At 36.0% G+C, this 22,395-nt stretch overlaps 1 long non-coding RNA gene across 1 annotated transcript in view; it reads left to right on the top strand.

The window, feature by feature from the left end:
• LOC141922351 (uncharacterized) overlaps window positions 1-22,395 on the top strand; it is a 72,728-nt gene that overhangs the window by 5,912 nt on the left and 44,421 nt on the right. The window contains exons 3-5 of the long non-coding RNA XR_012622959.1: window positions 12,632-12,728; window positions 13,664-13,749; window positions 17,575-17,674. This is a non-coding gene — a long non-coding RNA (uncharacterized LOC141922351). The remainder of the gene's footprint in view (window positions 1-12,631; window positions 12,729-13,663; window positions 13,750-17,574; window positions 17,675-22,395) is intronic.

Here is a 22,395-nt window from a genome sequence, read left to right as displayed (position 1 = left end):
GTTGGGGCATAAGCAGTCAGAGTGAGAATCCACTCCAGGTCTTCAGCCATAAACATGGACAGTATAGAAAAATGTCTCTACAAAGGGAAAGATCAACTATGAGAAGGGTGTAAGTATAGTCTTCTGTTCAAAATAGCAAAGATGGAAGGTAGGGCTGAAAGTCAGTGCTTTGAAAGGCTTTAGTATGTGTGTGTGCATGTGTCCCCAGTTTTTTGATGTATGACATACTGATTTAGCTCTTTACTTAGATTTCTTCAGAGTACCTAAACAGGTATTATATGACTGTTAGGAAACCCAGCTATTAATACTACATCACAGATACTATGGCAGAACTCAAGCTATTAAAAACAAGCCAAACAAGCAAAATCTAGTAAACAAAATTCCTATTTCATTTATACTTTCTTACAATCTTTTTTCTTTTTTACTGTGTCATAGACGTTCAAGATAAAAGTTCATTTCAGGTAATAAAATACACTTAAGTTTTCATAAGTCTTCATGTAAAAAACAAATCCTAAGCTGATTGACTTGTACAATTTATGATTCACCCTTAGTCACTGGAGCTTAGAGCAGAGAATATATTCTAAAAATGCCACGTTATCAGTGGATTGTCAAGTCATTTCTGATTTAGCCCCTGGCTCTAACTAGACTGTCCTGCTTTCTGCAAGAGTAATAAAAAGATAAGCCCTGAGAGCTATATAAAGAAAAAAAAAAACTCATTTGCATTCAGATGAGCTATTCTTCCAGCATCTCTTACTATTTTATCTTATAAAAATTATCATAGATTTGATCAAAAGGAGAGAAAAGAAGCATAAATCCAAAGACACGTTAACAGCAGAGTTTCTTATTATGATAACTTCAGTAGATAACTGATGCATACAAAAATGTCTTTCCACTCACTAAAATGTAGTATACAGTGTATTACATTATTGATCAGGAGTAGATGTGACACTGAAATGTCAAATAACTTCACAACAAGCTGAAATACAGAATTTCATCTTAATAAGGCTTCTCTTAAAATGCTGATACGGTCCCTAAAATTTGATGACATTTAATAAGTCTCATTTTGGCCACCACTGCACATAGCATGCAAAATATTTTATTGATAGAAACAATATTAAAGGGATATAGGAATGCGTTCATAATATATACACTGTACACAACATTTTCAACCACATTATCATATATGTCACTAGCAGAAGCCTGTAGGGCAATCTATTTGTAAATTTACATATATAATCTCCTAATGTAAATGTCCTTACATACATTTAGTACAAAGGAGTGAAGATCCTCAAGTAATATAGTCATTTTGCTCCACTAACACAAGAACATTAGATAGTGATATTTACCAGTACAAGTTTTGGTAGGATGCACAAGTGTAGACCTCTCTCATGCAGAGCAGACCCTTTCCCAAGGATCTTTTAGCCTGTGCAAATAAGATTACTGGATAGGGATTAAAATTTAGTGGCAGATAGCAAACACTACTGTTTCTTCCTCTATGACAGACAAGGTGAAGTTTACTTGTGGTAACATTTTTGACCAAAGAAATATAAGTAAAATTTAGAAGCTAAGTACTTTTAGGCATGGGTAAACTTAGAACATGGTTTAAAAGGGCAGATTTCTAGAAGATACAAAGCAGATTCTTTCAATTTTTTTTTTTTTTTTTTTTTTTTTTTTACATGAAGCTTAGCTGTGAGGAGTAGAAACTGTTATATCACAATATGTGAGGAAAACAAAATCAATAGAAATTACTGTTCTCAAAGAGGACAGGAGTCTGCTGCACTTTACAGCATAATACGCGGCTGTCACTGGTTGGATAATTATATTCTATGCATGGTTTTTAGTGGAAATGAGTTGCATAGACTTAGACTATTATAGAAGATGAATCAGAACATGGAAAGAAGCTCCTAGGTACACAATCTGTATAAGACACTTCCTTTCTTTCCACAAACTGGGGAGGAGGAGACCCAAAAAAGGGGGTGGGGAGGGAGAAGGACTAAACTGTTCATTACATTTGCCTTTGGAGGATCAAAGCTGTTGACTGAAGTCTGTCTTAGCTTAGTGGTACCCTGTATCCTCACCTTGCCTCTTTGCACTGTCACTGAAATATTTTCCTTTTGTTGTAGTGAGACTTAGGTGGAATTTTGCAGTGTTAGGAAACGTAGTTTTTTATACACGTTCTGAGTGAGCCTTTCATAAGGGCTTATGTATTATGCAGAGGCTAAATATATTTGGGTGCAAAGGCTGATACAGTTCTAACTAGTTTAAAATTAAACCACTTTGTTTTATATAAAGGGCAGCCATTCTCCCAGTTACTGACTTTATAGAATAGTTTAGTTGGGTTGAAGAAAACAAATGTCTGTTGGAGATAAACAAGAAAGTACATAAAGATGATCATCACAGGGATGGTTAAAAATTTCATAAAAATACCATCAACTTTTTCATACCATCAGACTTGAGATCAATTTGCAGGCCTGCAGTTATGCTTTAATATTACTGCATTATCATCTATAGTAAATCCTTTAATATTTAAAAAAGTAAATATTAAAAAGTTGAAAAATAGTTAAGCAAACTCAGAAGGAGTTGAGTTTTTTAAACTTTCTTGTTTACAGAGGGATGGAAGAGCCTTTGCCTGTTATGAATGTAGTTTTTAAACTTCTGGGCAATACTGCTCTGTGAAATACAAATTGATGGCTACATGGTATTGTTTCCAGCAGCTATATTACATCAAAGTGAGTAAAAGTACTTTGTTTTAACTTCTGTGGAAGCAATAGTTATAATTGCCAGAAGGAAGTGGTGGAATGGCAGGGTGTATGTTGTATACATTTAGTCCACAGTATGAAAGGATTTGAAAATAGCAGTCATACACAAATGATAGGTCCATGTATGTAATTAAGAATTAGTTCTTTGCACCATCTGTGCAAGTCTGTATGAGCTTGTTGACTAGGTAGATGAATCTATTGGGATAAAACACTTTCATCCAAAGTAGTTGCTATATTTTAAATCATGAAGATAAACCCATGAAGCAATCTAATAAATCTTTCTTTGGCGTCTAGTAATAAATTAAAACACTGCTAACAAATAGATGCTACATAACATGTTTTTAATGTATTTACTTTGAAACACGTATATATCACTATATTGCATAAATGTCATTTATTTACACATGCAATTTCACATTTAAATGGACAAAGGAAATTTGAGAGTTTTTGTTTTCTGTTGCTGCTGTTTATCAATGCTTCAATGTTAACACCTTGTATATTAATATACAGCTGACGTGGCATTAGAACTAGAATGTTCTGAAACTAGGAGTAAAAAGAATGCGTGGCTTTTTTCTTACAGAGAAGATAGTTTTTGCAGCAGATACAGACAACATTCGATACTAATTGTTTTTGTAAAGCATTTTAACGGAGAGACAGATGTTAATAATGCAAACTTCAGAATGCATATATCTGCTTAATACCTTCAGGCTGGATTTAGAAAGAGCAGTGTTACAGAGAGGAAGGTCAAGATTTTTAATCAACTAAGCATAAGCCATCCAGAATGTCAGGGTCAACATTACTAATATATCTCAGAGTAAGTCAAGAATCAGGCCCATCTGCTAATAGAAATTAAAGTTATAGCTTTAGCAGGAAAATGATATGCAAATAAATGGCTTATATGTGTTGTAGAGTATTGAGCATAAAGGTTCTGTTTTATACAGTTGTTTGAATGCAACAGGGGATTCCAGAGCTCAGTGTTTGAATTACAACTTTAATTTCCGCATTTGTTGTTATATAGACTTAAAATGTTCTGAAGTAGTAATGAGAAAAAAAAAATAAAGAAAATGTTATTTGACGGGATTTTTTCACAGACTTGCATATTTTGCAGTGTAAGTCTATACTAGTGTTTTAGTTCAGCTCGGGAGTGCATTTCTGAAGTTAATCTACCAGTTTTACCTATTTACTGTGCTTTGATTCATGTTGTCTATCATGCTTGGAAACTCAAGCTTCATTCCTTTTACATGAAAACAAATCATAAGTGTGTCTTTGAAATATGTGTAGCATGCTACCACTCTAAAGGTATTCACTTCTTGGAACCAGACCATAACTGGTCTGAAGAAAAGCCTTCTGAAACGTCTGTGATAATGGGCTTTGACTCCTCCTCACCAGCTCTTCTGATCAGCAGCTCTTCTGTTATTTTACCACACTACCTGGTTATGGGGACACTGCCAGCAACAGTCTGTACAGCATCTTCTCAGGGCTTTCTCCTTAGATGCTTTTGCTTAGCTATCATCTAATAAATTCCTTCTGCAGTAAGTTTTCTAAGCAGTAAGTCAGCTGTTTAATCAGTGTTGGTTCTCCCCTCTAAAATGGAGTGGGAGCTGGAGCTGGCATTAGGAACCTGTTACAATGCACAAAGTGGAGCTGCAGTCACTACTGTATTATTACTGTATTTAAGTAGATTCTTCCATAATATGGTCCAACTTTTCTAAAAATTTAGCTTGCCTGTGTAGGTGTAATTTTAATATCTATGTTTCTCAAATCAGCAGAAAAAAACCTTTGTAGTTTCATATTTTGTTTGCCTTTCACTAAAAAGGAAACATTTTCTTACCCTCTGTTGCGTGATTTTCTTATATATTACTGGCAGAGTTCTGAGCCTTTTTCAAGTTCCATGTGGTGACAAGTCATTGCCAAGGACAGCTGAAGTCAGAAAGGGTTTTTCCTGGCTTATGTGAAAAAGTAATTGGCACAGGAAGCATTTCTAATCAAATCAGGAACAGACCTTGATTGTACTCTATGTCTGTGAAATAGGGAAAAAAGGAAAAAGAAGGGGGGATGAGAGGCTTAGATTGTAGCCCTTCCTCTCTTTTTAAGCCAGATTTTCAAAGAAGGATCTAAAATTGCATTTCAAGGTTGGGTTGGGTTTTTTTTTTCCCCTTTCATTTGTAGTCTAAGAACTGCAATTTTACAGGCTTACTTAAAATTTGGTCCATAAAAATCAGTCCTTTGCTTTGTATTTTGGGAACTTCTTAATCTTGGAAATTTCTTAATCTCTTCAGGCCGTTGAAGGTCAATCAAACACTGCATGTTTCATTCTTCCTTTAATACTGTTTGTTTATTGGAGTTTGACTTTCAGTCAAAGAAATAGATATTTCTGATAGCAGTCTAGCAGTTTTAGCATGGAACTCTGTGAAGGTCCATTTTCTCTAGAAAGATGGGTAAATTAGCTCATGTGAAGATGTGCAATACCTGGCCCTGATGCTTCTGCTTCATGGTACAGCATAATTAAGGTCAGTTTGGCTGTCTCTGACTATCTAAGGTCTGCAGTGTTCACATGCAATTTTCAGCCTGTGCTTTTTAATGTAAAATACATTGTGTAGGTATGATCACTCGTGGAGATTGAATAATTGGAACAACTACTTAATCTAGTCTTGGTCCTTTGCATGCCTGTAATTTGATATTCTGAAGATAAATTAACCACACTTCTATGGAATCAGGTTCTACCCTATATGATAAAAGTAATTAATTCCCTGCAAAATGAAACAGTTTCAGCAACAGAAGTGCTAAAGTCAGAAAACATGATAAACTCTCAAGTGATTCAGCATGACATCTCAAATAATGCCTTGCCATCTGCCAGTCAGCAGCAGGGTATTCACAGGTTCACCAAAGCTAGTTGATAACAGTATTGGGTGTCCGTGGAAAGGTTTTGGTAGTGAAGGAGCTGCAGGACATGCTGGACACAGTTGGTTCCAACCAGCTCTGCAGCAGACCCACTGCAGGACACAGCTGAGCCTATCAGCCAAGTTGGTCATGCCTCTGTGAAAATGCATTTGAGAAAGGACAAAAAATGCTAGAGGTAGAAGATGAGGGAACAAAAGAGTGAGGAACAAGAGTGAGTTTCAACAGAGGGAGTACCATGGTCAGAGGAGGAGGTGCTCCATTAGCAGAGCAGGCACTTCTTATGAAGGGACTGTGGATAAACCCAGGTCAGAGGAGGTGCACCCCTGAGGGGACAGCAGCACATTTGTAAATCCATGCTAGAGCAGATATATCCCTGAAGGGTCTGCAGCCCATGGATGAATGCAGAGCAGAGCAGATACACCTCCAAAGGGGTTACAGCCTGTGGAGGACTCAGGCAAGAGCATGGGAAAAGGGAGAAACAAGGTGTGGTAGAAGGAAACCCCTATCTCCTGATCACAGCTTCCCCTGCCCAACACTGCCCATTGTCTCACTGAAGGGTCAGAGTGTAACCTGTGGCCATAACAAGGGGGAGGAGAAGTGTCTGGGATGATGTTGAGCCTGGAAAAAGGAAAAGAAAGGTTTTTTTCCCTAAGTGTAGAAATGTTTGTTTCTTTTCATTTGTTTTTGTTTCCCAGTACCTGAATCAGTAATTAAATATTTATTTTAATTGGCAATAAATTCATTTTTCCGAGTTGAGTCTCTTTTATCAGTGATAGTACTTGGTAAGTGATCTCTCTGACTTCATCTTAAAGCAGCTTTCTTCATCCTGTTTTTCTTATTTTCCCCCCTGTCCCCCTGAGGGGAAGGGGTGAGCAAATGACTGAGTGGGAGTTTGGCTGCTAACAAGGGCCAAACCACCATCATAACTACGTATATTCAACCTTAGAGATCTGATCAAGAATCTACTCTTTCTTCTGAGCCAATATTTGTCATGAACTTGTGGCATGGTTAGTGGTAGACAATAAAACCATGCTCAGCCCCAACTCCCACTTTTTTTTGGTTCATCTGTTCCGGGGTATTGATGTGGCCTTAGGACTTGTCTATTGAGATGAGTGATCATCATCAGAGGGATCATTTCTTCCAGTCCTCATGTTTCATTTGGCTTTCCCTTCCTTAAGAAACTGCCAAATCAGTTACAGACCAACTAAGGCAACATCTCAGTCAATCTTCCCAGATGAACAATATGAGAAGCTAGGCTGTAGCTGTAGCCCATACTGACACTAGTGATGTGTGCTCTGTGTCATAAAAGGTGCCTTGATAACACTGAATGAAGCTGTGAAGAAAAAAGTTGAGAGAATTTCAATGTCTGCTCCCCATCTCAGAGGAGTTTGGGGCTAATGAAATACTCTTTTGGAAGATGTTATGAATTAAAGGTCTCTGAATATTTTAGTCACTGATTTATTGCACCAAAGGGGAAACCTTTTATCATCACCTACTCATCCTAGACATCCAGACATAAAATTAAAATGCACCATCTGCTCCACATTTGAAAGAAAGCATGTACACACTAACCATTCTGGACTAGGTTTGCCTGCATTCGACTTGCTGTAGTTGGTTCAGAGGGTCAGAATTCAAAACATGTATTGGTCATCATGCAAGGCAAAAATGGATTTGGCTATAATCTGGATTACAGACATTTTCTTTCCACTCACCCTCGCTTTAACTGTTTGGTGAATATGAGAAACTGTCACAAATTTGTAACACTGACTTTGAGGTGATCACAGACTTCCAAATTACCAAAGAGTAGTTCTTAAAATAGATTCATTGCAAAGAGTGACAATGCTATCATTGCTATTTTTTAATAGATAATTTTTATTTGTTTGATCAAACTCAAGAACATACTTAATTTTAAACTAAGTGGAATTCTTCCTGGGTGAGATTATGAAGAATATAGTGTTTATACCCACAGCATACTGGTAATAGAGTAGAACAGTTTATAAGTGATTTGGCATTCAAGACTTATTTTCTCGTTACTAAACCTCTACTAGCAAAATTCATAAGTTGATGATATCTACCTCTAGAGCAGAAAATATTTATTGACTTTATTGACATTTTAATATACTTTGTCAAGTTTTGTTGATTAGTTCCTATTGATCCTGAGACATGTGGGATTACTTTTGCTTCCTAAGTGAAAGAATGTGCAAACACTTATATTCTGGTTTGGGGAGGATTGATGCATATGGCTTTGTAATTCACTTATGAAAAGCATCATAATGATGAATATTTAAGACAGAAATGATAATACTTAACATAAGAATATGTGAAAGGTCATTATGTGAATTTATTTCTTGAATTCTGGATAAATTAAATGAGGCTTTTGGGGAAAGCATGAGCAGGATTTTGTATTGACTTTGGTAACCTCCGATTCTTCTTTCTTTTCTCTTTCTGCTAGAACTTGTTATGAACTTGTTATGTCCAAGTATAATGTATAATTTTGTAATTATTTTCTTTCAAATGAAATCATTCTTGCATGGAGTTGATATATTTTGGGGAGGGGGGGGAAATGGAGAAAAAAATACCCACTTTTGTGATTACAATTTAAATTGTAACCCTTTCCAAGATTTCACTAAGCATTGGATCAGGTTAAAACCGAGTGGATAACTCTATCACTAAGGAGGAAAAACCACCTTTCAATCCCTGTGTTACGAGTTTTCCGTGACCCACAAGAAAGTAAAAAAAAAAACAAGTTCCACTCAAAGTCCAGAGAAATGGATGTAAAATTTCCTGTGCTATTTTTAGTTTACATTTCTTTCTGCAGATGTCCTACCAACTGTAGAACATCTGAAGAATTTTGAACTATATTTCCTTTATTTTATAGGCTTTATGGAACATCCGCTGTAATTGCTACTGCTACAATTTTCTTGTGTCAGTATACTGAATTTATCCAAGGAATGCTAGTATCAGCAGTGACAGTAGTAACATAGTTGTGAGAGATGAGTGAAACAAAAGTAGTTATTTCCAAAAATTAAACAAATGTATGCCTTGTTCATCTCGTAAATCTATGCTTTCCAGATAATAATACATTTTTCATGAAACAAAATATATATTTCCCCAGGTGTGTAATTGTCCAATGAGTATAGAACTGTTCTGAATGAAGCAAATAACAAGCAGATTTAAAGCAAAACAATGTTGGTTAATGTGTTTTGATTATATGATTATATTATTTGGTTATATTTTGATTATGTACAAGAAAATATACATTAATTTTAAAATTTAATCTACCTTTAACCTCATACCTTACAAACTGATGAATGTTGAATCAAAAGCAGACCTCAAATAGTTCCTTTAAATTCTCCTAATTCAGAGGCAAACTATATTTACAGGGTTGGGTGCTCAGGAAATGGCAAATATTTATTTATCCAGCTACCTCCACATTTTCCACTGTCATTATTCACAATGATCCCTGCAGTGATAAGTGGTCAATGACCCCAGTGCGGGGTGAACTACAGCAGTCTTACAGAGTTGTCCGTTACTCATCACAGTGGTAGAACAACTGCGACAGCACAGTGACATTTTGCTAAAAGCTTGCATTTTTCCCGGTAGGTTATTATACAGGCAGAATAAAATGTTTTCTTAAAGACCAACCACATTTTTTCTCTGCCTGAAAGGTCACTTTTGTTTGTTATTTCTTATTTTGGTGAAAGATAAAGTTAAAAAATGAAGTCGAAACTCAGTAGAGGAAACTCCAAAACTACCAAATAGTAGTACTTCTGTATAAATGTCTCCATTTACATGTTCAAACTTGCTCTTAGGGAACTTAGAACTAGATTTAAAACTGTTTGCTAGGTGGTGTCAGCTGCTGATTATCTCAGTGAAATGAATGTTTCTTCTTCCAGTTGTTTTCTGTGCTGTTTTGGTATCACTTCTAAATGTTGCCATTATTGAAATTGTGTATCAGTTCAGGGAGTAACTTTTACCTCTTTGAAATTGTAAAGTTGATTTGTAATCTTTTGTCTTATTGGATTTGTGTGAGTGGGTAACTTTTTGGACAAAGCACTGAGAAGTTAGTTACAAGTTTCTTCAGGGAAATTCCTTTCTCACATGTATACACCCTTAAGTGGAGCTGAGGTTAACGTTCTGTGCTGCAGTTTGGGTTCATTGCATCTCCTCCTCTCACCGTGCACATCCTAGAAGAAGCTGGCTCTCCTCCCTGTTCCCTCCCGTGCTGAATGGAGGGGAAATAGCATTCGAGATCCGTTTGGACTGGGCTCTGGACAACCTGATCAAGTTTAAGATGTCCCTGCTCATTGCAGGGGGGTTGGACTAGATGACCTTTAAAGGTCCCTTCCAACCCATTCTATGATTCTATGATTTCTCTCAACTTGCTGGCTGCACTTGTGTTAATACAGCCCAGGATACTGTTGGCCATCCTTGCCACCAGGGTACACTGCTGATTTGTGTTCAATTCTTTGTTGACCAGCACTCCCAGACAATTTTGTGCAAAGATTCTCTCCAGCCGGTTGGCCATACAGTGTTGCATGGAGTTATTCTATCCCAGATACAGCACTCTGCATCTGCTTTTGTCAAACTTTAAGGTTTTTGTGAGTTCATTTCTCCAGCCTGTTACAATCACTCTGAATTCCCTTATCATCTGGAATGTTGATGACCACCCCCTGCCCTTCTTGTGTCATCTGCCAACTTGCTGAGAGTGTGCTCTGCCTCATCGTGCAGGTCATTAATAGCAATGTTAAACGGTACTGGTGCCGGTATTGATCCCTGAGGGATGCCATTACTAACTGGCTGCCAGCTGGAGTTCATATAGCTGATCACAACCCTCACAGTTGACCTGTCCAGGTAATTTTCTACCTACATTATAGTCCGTTTCTCCAGGTGCTATCTCACTGATTTGGTTAAAGGATACTTTGGAAGACTATGTCTGATGCTTGTGCTGGTGAGTGTGCAGTATAGTTATCGAGAAACAAGCTGTCAGAGTTAACATTCTTCTGTAAATACCAAGATTCTCCTGATGGCAATGAGGGATCTGTATTTTAACAGAGGTGATTAACTGGTGGTGGTGTAAAGAAGCAATATGCAGAACACGTCACAGAAGTCATTTAAGCAGGGACTACACATGGTTAATTTTTAAAACTAAAATAATTTGACTTTTGTATTGAAGGAAGAAGATTCCTAATGCCATTTTGAGTGTCGCAACAGAATAGAAAAAAGAAATTAGTGTATTGCTTGTGACCACTATGGAAAAGAACATTTGTGTGTGTTGTCATTTCTTGTAGATGTAGCCCCAGATTTTCATTAGTTTGGCAGATGTCCTAGTGAAAGCAAGTCTGTTTTAGTAAGTATTTGAAAGGCAATCAAGCACAGAACCATCTCAGTAAAACTCTGTTGTTTTATTTTTATTGAGGTTTGGGGTTGACTTGCAAAACCTGAAAATTGTCTCCTTGGGGAGCTAGTAATTTAGATTCTAGGGAGATTCAGCACTCAATGTGAAGGATCAAATGCAGCTTTCAGGACCAGGGATTCTAAACGTACAATTGGTTATCCTTGAAACAAAAACATTTTAAATCTGTTCTGTGGACAGGTGTTGCTTCTGTGTTATTTCACATAACCCATTAAAAATTTCATGCCTGGAGAAAACACATAGTGCTGTGTTATTTCCTTGATATAGCACTTTGGAACAGCTTTTCCACCATTTTATGAAGCTGCCCACAGAAATGTAATAGACATGTGAAAAGTTTTCAAAGGGAAATCAGTGTAGCTCTCTAACCTCCTCTGTAGAAGTCTGTGGTGAGTCATTAGTCATGTAGCTGATTATACATGATGTTGGAAACAGAAAAATAACTGGTTTGCAGCTGGATGTATTGATAGAATCAAAGCATAGCATGCCTTAAACTAGTAAATGAATTAAAATTCTCACCTGTTAAATTGTTATGCTGATACTATGATAATAATTATGATAGCCAAAATGGGTTACTAGTGAACAAACTAACACCCAATTTTTATCTGAATTTTTTTTTTATCTATAATGTAGTGAACAGATTTTTAAGAAATATGCTTTCTCTCACAGCTGAAGAAGGTGTGCTTCATACTAACACAACGATTCTTATTATAGCTTTGGTTTTGTAGAAGAATAGTTTCACCTCAAGATGATTTTCCTTACTCTCATTTTAATTTGTATTTTATGTATTATTGCCTGACAGGTTGACCTTTTCAGGTTGCATGCTGTGAAATGTTGCTACTAAGGATAGTTGATATCAAAACAGGTTCTTTCCTAGCTCTTATTAAAAATATTGAAAGATGAAATATTTCTAATTAAGCTACAGAACTGTGTATTATTAGAAACTTGTACTTAAAAAAATAACAGATACTTCTTGCCTTCCTGTACCTGGAAAGACAGTTAGTGCCAATTGAACTTCTGAAATAATATGTAGAGTTCATGAGTGGTCACCACAAATGGTATTCAATTTTGAAAAATGCAATTTTTGTTAGAAATCATTTTGCTTTAATAATACAAGCTTATATCCAAACCAGGGAAAATTAGGTATGTCCTTGCACATCTGCATTTGTTTTATATTAATCATGGGGTTGAGTTTCCCATCTTTTTAGCTCAACTGCTTCAAATAGCAGTTTTATATACTTGCTGGCTTGTTACTTATCTTTTTAAATGGTACATCTCAGGAATGTAACTTGATGTTGTTGTGTACTGTGAAAACATGTTGTTTTTAAATCTGTATTCATTAACTGATTTCTGTGAAAGAACGGGGAGGTTTTTGTGTTTTAAGATGCAAAATAAGATAAAAGGAAATGTCCAGAGACCAGTCATAGGCAAAAATATTTTTTAATGTTTCTAAACAATATAGTTATTATTCTCAATAATCAATGCTGTCTTAAGGTGAGGAAAACCTCTTATTTGCAGTCAAAAAACAAGGCTGATCAAGTTTTGTTTTCCCTTAAAGCTATATAGAAAGCTTGCAACTAAGCTTGGAGGACCTAAACCCAAGACACAGACAACAACCCAGTATCTTTTCTTCTATGATATCCTCCTAGAAAAAGGTAAACACAACTATTCCTCTTTTTTTTTAAATACAGTTAAAAACTGACCATACATGCAAGGAAGTTTTAGGAGGAAGCTACCTGTATGGGGAAAAAAAAAATTCTTTACAGGAAAATTTTTAGTACATTTAAATCTTATCTGTTAGTTTATGTAGAAATTCTGCTGATCCTCTAAAGCAACTGACTATTACAGTGTTTTAAAGTATCTCACAATTTTAAAGTATATTTTTATTTCAGGCATTACCGTGATACACACTATAGTTTTAATTCTGTCCGTTTGAAATCCCTAAGAACCTAGTAGCAATTTTTTTTTTTTGTATTCATGGAAGTCTAACTACCCAGTTAACAGCCAATAGCTAGCACAAATTAGGAAATTATTCTTATATCAGATAAAGAGCCTTTATATTTCTTGTTGTTTTCATCTTGTTTATGGTATATCTTCAAAGACTAAAACTTCTCTCTCAGTGTTCAGTAATAAAAAACAGATAACTTTTTTTTTTCCTTGAGCTAGATCAAAGTTTTTAACAAGCTTTAATAATAATATGAAGACAGTTTTGCCTCTCCTCATTTTCCTAGCAGATGTAAATCTATTAAGACTGGCAGATTTATCAGCAGTTTTATTTGTAATTATCTAAAAACACTACTTATCCTGGTCATATTTTTTTAGTGTCTGACCAGTATTTTATAAATAACAACTGTAGAGACATTGCATCACTTTTCCTTAACTGAAGCTGCATATATTTATGGTTATAATTTAGTTTGAATCTTTGTGACAATTAAGAGCTTTGTAGCTGCCTTGAGTACATAACATAACATGACAGAGAAGATAAAATGTGGTTCAGACAGATAGCAGCTCTGTGATTATAGCCTAGCAAGAAACTGAATAGTGCACACCAGCATTCTTTCCCAACTCATGTTTGCTACCACTTTTTTAGGGGTAACTGAAGTGAGGCTTCCTTCTTGCTGCTTGGTTCCAGTCTGCCTGCAATCTTGCAGTCTTCTCTTTCACAGGATGTGTAAGGTAAGCCGATACTGCACAATACTAGAAACTGAAAACCTCAGACTTCTTCTATCCAGCCTTAGGAGTGTATCTCCTAATGTCATAATTTAAAGAAGGGTAGGTTCTCTTGTGGAGCAAGTGCCTACACAGAAAAGCACGCTGACACTGAGGAAAGAAAATAACATATGCATTTGGCAGTGAAGCTTTTTTCTTCCTTTCCAACTCCAAAGAAAAGAAGAGTGACAAATATAGTGATAAAAAGGCAAAGCATGTAAGTCATCCTCTAGTTCTGGAGTTAGTAGAGTCTGTGATAAGAGCATAACAGTGGGGAGCAAGGTGTAAACACTTCCTCTTTGAATTTCCCCTCATCTGTACATTGCTGGTGAGACCTATTTTCTTGAGGGTGGAAGGCAAAGTCTAGCAAAGGTATGGCAGGGAGCACATTTTTGTCTTCAATACTTTTTGAACGTTAACAGCAAGCTATATGTCACTATTTTTTGTCTGTCTTTCATAATATTTTACTTTCTTTTTTTCCCTGATATTTCTCTTTCATTCTGCAGGCTTTCCCTCCATACTTTGTGCATGTTCTGTGTAGCTTGTGAGTCTTTACAAACCTTTGATTTTTTTTTTTGCATTGCTTTACTCATCTACCTTGTCTCTCTTCTTCTAGTACTTTTTGTTCCATGCCATTCATAACACTGTTCTTTTCTCTTTGAAGATTCTTCATTTCCTTTCTGTGTCCTTCTTAGTACCTTTAAATATTTCTTTGAAGCTGACGCTACTTGCTTTCATCCAGTGTTGAATTCAGTCCTTATTCCTCTGCTTATATTCTCAATTGATGGAATCCTTTCTCATTGATTTTTACAAACCTAAACATTTTAGCAATGTCTCTCAGCTGACAGATAAAAGAAAAAACCCAACATTTGTTGGCTATTATTATTTCTTATAAACTGTGGACCAGATTGTTCTCCAGGATATACAGAGCTAATAAAAGTTTAGGTAGGAATGATGTCTTATGAATTTTTTATCTCTAAAACACAAACTATTATGAAAAATGCAAGAGTTCAAGTGTAACATATATGGATTAAATTTACAGGGAAATCCTTATTAAATTTGACTTCACAGCTTTGCATATTCCTTTACTTTCATTGTCAAATTGGCAGATAATTGGAGTCTATAAACAAAAAACTAAGGGAAAATGAATAGGAAAAAAGTTGTTCAGTATTTATAACAATAAATTGTGGCTACCCATTGGTGGTACCAGGTGGCAGGTTACAATTCTGCAGTTGTGTTATAGAATTTATTTCCACAAGATTGAAGTTCAGAATGGCAACAAGCAATTTAACTGAAGAAAACTGATGAGTACCTATTAAATACAGTGGTGTGGAAGCAGTTTGTGACTCAGAAGAACTCCAAACTCTGAATGATTGATGAAGTCAAAAGAATACTCAGGGAAAGGTAAACACTGTATTTGGCCTTTCTTCATATGTGGCCAGTTTCCACTTTGACCTAAACTCATATGGCCACTCTGAAGTTTACAAAAAACCATGAATTAAGTCATACACAATCATCAGCACAAACAGAGACTTTTTTTTTTTTTTTTGATTGAACGCTTAAATTCTTATGTCCTCTTGAAAATAAGCATGATGAATGACCAGAACTCTGACTGTCTCAGTGCGATCATCTGGCTTCAGGCCATATTTCTTTTTCTAGTCACTCAGAGGCTTTTGCCTTTATATCACAGCTCCAGGAAGCTTTCTTCGGCTCATGGAGCAGGAGATGTAGGCTTGACTCTGTCAGCCCACCAAGTCACTAATGAACTTTTTCAGATACTGAACTCAGGGACTCTCAAGTCAAGTCAGAATATGCTAAATGCATTGAAACATTTTTTTAGGATTTGAAAGCTTCTTAACTAGATTTTAGGTATTTAAATGCTCTTTATATACAAGCCACAGCTCTATTACAACTTACAGACATTTCATCAAGCATTTGAAAATACTCTGAAAACTTTTCAAAAAGATGAACAGTAGAAATCTTACAGTGAGAAAGGTCTGATCTTCCTAATGGGCTCTGGCAGAATTTTATGGCTCTTCTACAGTAGCTAGTTGAAAGTAGATGGACATCCTAAATTGATTCCCATGGTACTCACAAAGGCTGTTAGGCGATATCTTCCAGTGGGGGTAGAATAGTTTTTATGCTGAATTTTTCTTAATAGTTCATGTCACTTAAGGTATGATAGCTTTTCTTAATGAACAAAGGTTTATTTTAGAAAAAAAGAGCAAGTAAAATGATATGCTTGATACTGTCTTTCAGATTTGTGTTTATGATGTTTGGGGCTCAAAAGGCTAAAATTTTTTTTTTTTTTATATATATATAAGAAAGGAAGCTCTGTTGAACCAAACAGTGCTTAAAAGGAGTATTTTAGAAAACTGAGTATTTAGGGATGCTTATATCCAGGAAAGCCGAGGGACTACTGCTGTTCCGTATGAAGACTTAATCAGTTAAGACAGCTGTGCTCCCTTTGCAATCAAGGGGAATTGAAAGAGAAAAGGTCAGGTTCAGTATCAGAAGGCAGTCCTATGGAAAAGAAGCAGTTTTTATCTTTCTGAACATTTAATTACTTTATTAAGCTATAGGACTTCCTGATATTTTGCTTCCCCCCTGCCCCCACTTCTCTCTAACAGACAGTGGGTCTTTGCCATGTAATTGTTTTTGGTTTTCTTTCTTTGATAATTATGAACTTTTAAAGTATGTAATCTCTCCATAAACTTCATCATAGCTTCAGCTTATTGCATAATGTTGTTCCTGATAAGTTTTAAATTTCTCTGGCTTGAATGAATTTGGTAAGGTGATATAGTGTTCTTTGACATAAAGACCAAAGTCTTTTAAAACTGCTATAACAAATTTTAAAGTACAAATTTATTTTTATTTTATTCATAAAATACATAAACTTTATTATATAAATTTCATATACTAAAATTCAAATTGTTAAATAAAAATCTTTTAAATGTATAGAAGAATTAAAAGCTAGATCAACAGAGGGTGCTTAGCTACTCTGTTGTTTTCTGACTAACTATTAACTATCTACTGATCTAAGGGAGTTCATAGTCTTCAAGATAACATCTAGGGAGAGGTGAAAGCAAGGATGGAAGCCCAAGAACTAAGCTAGGAGCTAAAAAATTGGTAAGGACATGTTGTAAAGTCTGTCACTTTCTGGCACATAGATAACTTTTTATTTGGCACTGTATTCTGAAACTCCTTACTGGAGGCAAGTATGCTTTCCATGAATCAGAAAGGAGTCAATTTTCTTTTCAAAAGAGAAGTGGACTTTTTACTTAGTAATTTTGTACTCATCTGGAATACTGCACATTTGATTGTAGAGAGCATTGAAGTATTTGAAGCCAAGACAGAACTCTAGACTGCCTACTCTTGAGATTGCTATAGCATTATTAGAAAATGAATTTTATGTTCCTTACACTCTTTTACTGACTTGATGGCTATTTAGTTCATTATAAAATAGAATAATTTTCACAGGAGTGAGGAAGGGATACCTGAGCAGTATCTTCTGTGCTATGAATGAGTAATCTCACATTTGAGGTGTTGCATACAAGGAATACTGATATGATTTTTTTTTTTCCAGCTATAGGTTATGTACCTCCTGATCCATTTAGAGGTTCTTTGAGAACATACCTTAGATTATATCACCACCAGATTTCAGACCCATTTTGTGAATAGCAGCAAGGTGTAGGAATGAGATAAGTCACTGGACTGTCATTTAGCAAGATTGAAGCACTTTGGGTGTGACCAAAAGAAAAATTTAGATAACTGATAACTTTTATTTTGCAGGTACGAATACCCAGAGATCATGAACAGTTTCCACTCATAAAAATGCATTCTCAGCTACTATGTAAGCCTAAAATTTGGATTTATGATTAAGATGACTTATGTGAGTAAATTCTCTCCAAGTTACCTTGTGTATCTAATTCAAAGAATGTAATAAAATATCTTCCTGATATTTTAAGAGCTCTAACGTGCTATCGACGTTGATGTAACTAATTATATGTATACTTACTGATTATGCTGTCTCTTAAATTAAAGATTATACTTTGAAGTGCAATAACAGGTAAAATCTATGTGAACCAGTAGAAGTAGATCCATTTCAATATTTTAAAGCAGCTCCTATGAAGAAATAGATACAGGAGGCGTGTGTGTCACAGTTCAAAAGTAATGCAATTCAGTGCATAACCTCTCTTCTAGCGTATGAGTTTTCAAAAGGAGAAATGAAACAGTTCATTTTGACAAATTCCATTAGCTGAGGTAAATCAGCAAAACTTTCCTTCTCCTGAACTAGGCATTTATTGCAGTAGGCAAATGATTTTTAAGGCTAACCAAAGTTTTCTTTGAAAAAGAATGCAATGTAGGTTGTATTAACACATTTTTGTGATTCTGATGTGAAGCAGTAGACAACTCAAGTTATCTTTAAACAAAAAATACCTGCATGTGTGAAGGACATGACAAATGAGAAAGTATGACAGCCTTTAAAAGAAACCAGCTTTTTTGTGTATACAAATAAACTTCAGTGGCAGCTCGAGTGTCTTCTAAAGAGCAGTGCTTTAGGCCTCACTTTGCTTAGCCAGGAACTAGGATTTAATACCATGAAAAATATTCCCAGCACTGAGGCAAACAGTTGATACAAAACTGACTACTGTATGAGCCTCACAGGGATCCTGTTTTGCTTTTCTCTGAAACACTGGCACATGCAAAATAGCAGTCTATGCACCAGTGATCTGATAGGGTATAGCAAATCTTGTCTTCGCTTGAAAGTTTTTTCATGTATGGCTATTGGAATGAAGCGGTTTTAAAGAGCTATAGGTACTAGGATTTTTATCTCTTATTCTTATTTCAGATCTCAAATGCAGGGGTAAATTATTTTCCTCCAAGAAGACAGATTCCATATGTAAATTTAAGCATGTTTAAAGTTGTCCTCTGGGATATAAATCACTGTTGGAGGACAGGAAGATAGGGTGTGTCTGAAAATTGGTGTTTACGTGGAATTTAAAGCCAACATGAGTATGTCTGTATGCTTGATACTAAGCAAGCTGTTGCCATCTGTTCAGAATAACTGGCTTCCACAGACAGCTAGAGGGTAGGGATATGGAAGCAAGTGAAAACTGGAACAGTATAGAAAAAGCAGGTGAAGTCTTGGACATTACTGGGCAGATGAGAACATCCATATGCTTCCTCTATGGAGTAGTAGGGCTTGTTACTGCTTAGTCTGTAATCAGAGGAAGAGAAAGAGGAGGGCAGATTGGTGTTTCTTGATGGTGCTAATGTGTCCCTGGAAGGACGAACAAGTTCATACAGATGCTTATAAAAAGCAATCTAGAAGGAATAACTCAGTCATGAAATCTACATTTGCCTATTCTACCTTGATTTCTAAGTCTCTGTAATTTCTACAGCTGTATGGAGATAATAGTGTAAGAAGGGTTTTGAGCAAGTTATTACAAATAATATTCTGATACAAACAGAAAACAAAACTACTAATTAACCAAATTTGCTGTTCTTAATTCTAAGTAGTCTGGATTACATTAACTTGTGTACATCTTTTATAAAGATTATAAACATCCCAATATTCAAAGATTCTGAGAATATGCAAGGTGTGGAGTTTGAATCAAGCAATGCTTACGTAAAGGTTTAATGTCATTGGGCTCTTTGGGATAAATCTGGGAGCACACAAACAGAATCACAGAATCATCTAGGTTGGAAAAGACCTTGAAGATCATCTAGTCCAACACTTAACCTAACATTGACCATTCCCAACTACACCATATCCCTCAGCGCTATGTCAACCCTACTTTTAAACACCTCCAGGGATGGGGACTCCACCACCTCCCTGGGCAGCCCATTCCAACGCCTAACAACCTGTTCTGTAAAGAAATGCTTCCTAATATCCAGTCTAAACCTTCCCTGGTGCAACTTGAGGCCATTCCCTCTTGTCCTATTGCTTATTACTTGGTTAAAGAGGCTCATCCCCATCTTTCTGCAACCTCCTTTCAGGTAGTTGTAGAGGGCGATGAGGTCTCCCCTCAGCCTCCTCTTCTCCAGACTGAACAACCCCAGTTCCCTCAGCCGCTCCTCGTACGACATGTGCTCCAGACCCTTCAACAGGTCTGGTAATTCAGGTAACATATGAGTTTAAGAATGGAAGGTCATACCTTCCAAATTAGCTTCACGTTGCATTAAAACAAAACAAAAAAAACACAGAAAAACAACCGCCCCACCCCAAAAACCTCAAAACTTCAAAGTTCAGTAGCCTTGGCAAGTTAAGTCTGCCAGGTTAAAAGACTAATGCTGAAACATCTGCGCTTCAGCTGGAGTATATGCTATTCTAGTTTATTAGGGTTGGAGTTTTGTCAGTCTGTGAACTCACATTCAATACAGTATCATTTGTCAGAAGTCCATTTCACTTTTACAGTCCCTCTGTTTTCCCACTTTTGAATTATGGTTTTCTTCATGCCTTTTATATGTGGAATTCTTTGTGATAAAAATAATACATGGTACATAATGTCTTATGTTTCTGATTTGAATTTTTTTCTAGTTTTAAATAATTACCTTTTGTTTCCATTCGCTGGAGAAATAATTTTACAGTTTCAGTGTTCTTTTTCCTATTGCTAATCCTACTCGGGCACTAAATTAGGAAGAAGAAAAAACAGCTTCAGGGAAAATATTCTGTGTTCTTACTTACCCTTAAAAAAAAGTTACATTGCTCTCTGTTCAGATTTTGTAGAGTTTAGAAATATCTTGATGTGAAATAGGTAGTTAAGACTGCTTGCTTTCCTGTGTTTAAGTGCTAGGAGGGTATTGCAGGCTTAGTTTAGAGATTTGCTTTTAAACAACTCTTGCTCCTTATAAAATCTCTCGTTTGTTTTTTTGTGGTTTTGTGAGAACATAAATAGGAAAGGGATCATTCTGGAAAATTTCTCATCTGAAGTTAATTTGTATCCTAGAGCTCAACAGTGAATCTTCCTTATTTTTCTAAAGGCATGAAGGATGTTGGGAACTCCTCATAGACTTTTGTTTTGGGAGAGCAGTCATTTCTTTTCGTCTTCGTGAAATGCTTAGCACAGTAGAGCTGGAGCTCTGAATTACAGGGACATTCCAGGAGGATGAATAATAAATAATTTATATAACTTGAACTGTTTCAAACCTAACACAGCATGGAGCTTAACATTAGAAACACATTTATCCCTAATTCTAAGTATAATGGTACTTTCAGAAAGTTTTGCTTTTCAGGAGCTCCATCTAAGACGTGTAAGGGTTTAGGTGGAGGATAAGCAGTTTGTGAGACCTTGGCTTTTGTCCTGTGGGCAGTCCTATGGCATTATGCAGGAGTGTTAAGAGGTAGATGGATGTGGAATTTAATAAGGATTTGGAAGATTGGTAGATTTGTTGCTAGGGGGGAAAAAAGTCTTCTAAAGTCACGGACCCATTATTAGATAAGGTACTGGAATAGCCTCTGAAAAAGGGTGCTGCTGTTGCATATAATTTTCCTGGAACTCAGCTGATGCACACAAGATTTGCTATGACTAATAGGATTGCAACAAAACAGAATTCAGACATTTTTCTTGTATTTTACTGAGGCATCTTTTGATCCATGATCATGCCTGGGCTGAGGACTCACTGTGCAAGGCTGAAAACGAATGACATGCTCTAAAAAGATTTTGGTCTTTGTGACTTACAAAAGGTGGATAGAACATAATTCCTTTGCTCATTGGGACTGCATATTTTAGTTTTATCTCACTCCTGTGTTCCCAGGAAGTGTTAAAAAGGTGTTATTTCCCTTAAGTTCGATGGCAGCAGAGACTCAACTGATTAGTATGGATCTATGTAAGGTTTTTTAAAAAATAAAATAAAAAATATTTGTCTGACTACCTTTTAGGCAACTTAATACACAAACTTAACAGAAAAAGAAATTATACTTCCATCTTAATTTCAGAGATGATTCCTTCAGAATAACGGTAAGGCACACTCTTGGATAGGGTAAACTGTGGCTATTCCCACAACTTCTGACAATAAGAAGAGAAACTCATTACACTTAAAGTCTTCTTAAGTGGAGTGGGAAAACACTATATACAAAGACAAGAATTTATTGCTACTCTAATTAAAGTCTTAACAATCTATTAAATACAACTGTTGTTATTAACACTCCAATTACAATGTTAGTAGCATTCCCATATCAGGCCTAGCTATTAAAACAGAAACTTGCAGGTCAAGTATATTCAGAGCTTATTCAGCTGTGTTCATGGGTGACATGCATTTATATCAAGGGTCATGTTTTGTGGCAATCACAACTCTTCCTGTTCTGTCTGTTTTCCCATCCTGGATATGTACCCAACAACCTCATTCTGATCCTTACCACTGACTGTATCAAACTACCTACCTTCTGCTGCATGCCTTTGTTTTCTTGTCAGATGGAATCACTGAAATAGATCATCTTTTGCCCAAGTTTTCTTACTTAGTTTACTTCTTGAAAATGTTTTGGCAGTTTTTTAAATCTACACTTTTATCTTAGTCTGAATACTAGTGCTGGAATATATCTAAAGTAGTAAATCTAGATGGAAATGCTCTACTGAACATAATGTAAATATGTTTAGAAGAACAGTTATT

This window comes from Strix aluco, chromosome 4, assembly GCF_031877795.1.
Source record: "Strix aluco isolate bStrAlu1 chromosome 4, bStrAlu1.hap1, whole genome shotgun sequence".
Taxonomy (NCBI): domain Eukaryota; kingdom Metazoa; phylum Chordata; class Aves; order Strigiformes; family Strigidae; genus Strix; species Strix aluco.
Note: the sequence above shows the minus strand (reverse complement) of the source record. Positions and strands in the feature narration are given on the sequence as shown.